At 33.7% G+C, this 2,683-nt stretch overlaps 1 long non-coding RNA gene across 1 annotated transcript; it reads left to right on the top strand.

Annotated features, from left to right (window-relative positions):
• The first annotated feature begins 1,467 nt into the window (after positions 1-1,467).
• On the top strand, positions 1,468-2,313 carry LOC149705415 (uncharacterized). The gene is made up of 3 exons (XR_016379784.1): positions 1,468-1,683; positions 1,791-1,836; positions 1,970-2,313. It is a non-coding gene; the product is annotated as an uncharacterized LOC149705415 (long non-coding RNA).
• Positions 2,314-2,683: the final 370 nt, after the last annotated feature.

The following is a 2,683-nucleotide window of genomic DNA, read 5'->3' as shown; positions in this document are numbered from 1 at the left end:
TGTTTTTAAACCGTTATTATTCCCATAATCGATGATATTTTAACCGTTATTATTCCCATCATGGATATTTTTTAAACCGTTATTATTCCCATCATGGATGTTTTTTAAACCGTTATTATTCCCTTAATCGATGATATTTTAACCGTTATTTTTACCATCATGGATATTTTTTAAACCTTCATTATTCCCATCATGGATATTTTTTAAACCGTTATTATTCCCATCATGGATGTTTTTTAAACCGTTATTATTCCCGTAATCCATTTTATTTTAACCGTTATTATTCCCATCATGGATGATATTTATACCCTTTATGATGAAAGCTACATTAACATATCGATTGCCGTGTAAACACAATCCTCTCGTTTCACCCCAACTATATTCATAGTAGCTAGAAACCGATTACGACCGGACCTTTCAATAATCTGATGGCCACCATAAAGCTTTATTTCAGTTTGAAATCTAAACCCGATTATTTAAATGTATATTTGACTTTCGGCTCACTCTGAACCGTTAATGTCTCTTCTTTACAGAGACGAATAACAATACCCATATATTAATTCACCTCGGGCCTCAATTGTCTACTCTTGGACTCTCTAGGCCTGGGAGTCGTGGCGTACTCCTGTAATCCAGCCTCTTGGAAGCTAGAATGGTTGAGTTTACCGACAAATTATAAGCCTTCGCGTTCTTTTTGTATTATCTAAAGCAAGGATTATTCTAATTACAGATGTAGTATAGCTTAAGTAATATATAAACAGCCATTTCAAATAACAATATTTAAGAATATCCTTGGAATATCAAAATGAAACAGAGCCTTAAAACTACCTAACTACTAAAGGAATCGAAATTACGAAAATATTTCCATATAATCACTATATATTACGAAAAAAGGAAATATTAAAGTTATGTAAGATTTCTTTACACAAGCGAACTGCTAACGCAGTGCATTAGTATAGCTACGGACAGACACACACAGACAAACACATATACTGCTGTTTAACTCTTTCTGTATTAATTTTGAGTTGATAAACCTGATTATCTTAAATTCTGAAATAAATATAATTAATATTATATATTTTCTTCGTTAATTATTCACCTTTTTCAGCGTTACGTCGTTTTAACAAAAATAATTAGACATTCTTGAGAGACTTGACTAATATTGACGTTTGAAATGAAAGATACGCCTGCTGTTTCGCCCTACTCAAATCGGTAGTATATAAATGTTTCAAATCTCAGTTATTGATAAGAACAGCGCAATTGCGTGAACTTTTGGCGGAAGCCCCACCACTGGGAGGCTAGACGGTTGTCGTAACCCTAGCTGATCACCGCGTATGTCTTAACCTTAGCGATGACAATGGAGATAGAAGCCAGTACGTATAGACTGGCGTCCATGTGGGACGGACAAAATACTGGTTGATGGTGGTGTTTAGAAGCCAGTAAGTACAGACTGGTGTCCGTGTGGGATGGACAAAAACCAGAAGTTGGTAGTGTTAGACAGACAATGGAGTAATAGCCAGTGTAAGAGGAATACAATTTTACAAATTTCCGGGAACTGTATACGCGGTTCGGAAATTGAGAAGACATTTGCTCCGATTTGCAAACTGAGAACTCGGGCCCCTGGGGTGTAACAACAGACAGATACTTCGAAATTTGGACTCTCCGTGACATGATTCACTAGGATAGGTAATAAAAAATAAATTGTTTCATTAAAAGTTGGGAAACCAAAATAAACGTCTCCGAGTTGAGACGAGGGCTACTCTTTCAAACAAAAATTTACCTTCTAAACACAGGTCCATTAGCCAATGAGAGAAACCGGAAATACATAGTTCAAATTTGGTGAGTTATTGCCAAGGGCAATTGTAAAGTTTAAAGCGTATAATCATTTTCTATGTATCATCAATTCTAATGCGAACCTAATATCTATCACTTAAATGTGGATTTAACTTTCGCCTCACTCTGAACCGTAAAGACCTCCAAAAAGAGGACACGAAACAAGGGCAATTTTCGTTTTCATCTAAGGTATATTATTTCATAGACCCGATCGTTTCAACACTGGGAAAATGAAATAATAACATACACATTATCTATTGAAGTTACAATTTAAGTTTACACTATATATAAATGTAGTAAAGCTGAATTAAAAATTAAACACCAAATTTGAAATGTTAACATCAAAAGATGTTCTTGAATATTGACATGAAACAGAGTTTTATACATACAAAACTACTAAAAGAATCGTAATGCCGAAAAATATTTAAAATATTTCCATTCAATATTCTGCAAAAAGAAAATGATACCGTTTTGTAAGAGATCTTTTCATCGTACTCGCTTCATATTAACATGATATTAACTTTGATATGCGTGTAGTGTTTCGATTCAGATGCAATCTTCAATTCTCGTTCTATATAAACTCTCACTTGTGTCATTCCAAAGAAAGAGGTTTATCTTAAATAATTAAATAAATGTAACTGATATTAAATATTTAGTCGTCAGTAATTTCCGTTAATTATAGTTAAGTCGGTTTGAGAAACTTAATTCCTACAATAATTTTAAACATAGCTATCTTTAACGTTATACTTCTAGGGAACACCTATATCAGAACTTTTGTAAATTTATGGTATATAAGGCGATTGATTCGCACCAAGGGATAAGAAAATGCGCAATTGCGTGAACCTTTGGTGGA

Source organism: Phalangium opilio, unplaced genomic scaffold (genome assembly GCF_054372755.1).
Source record: "Phalangium opilio isolate 3A_F unplaced genomic scaffold, DU_Popi_V2 ptg000013l_1, whole genome shotgun sequence".
NCBI classification, from domain to species: Eukaryota; Metazoa; Arthropoda; class Arachnida; order Opiliones; family Phalangiidae; genus Phalangium; species Phalangium opilio.
Note: the sequence above shows the minus strand (reverse complement) of the source record. Positions and strands in the feature narration are given on the sequence as shown.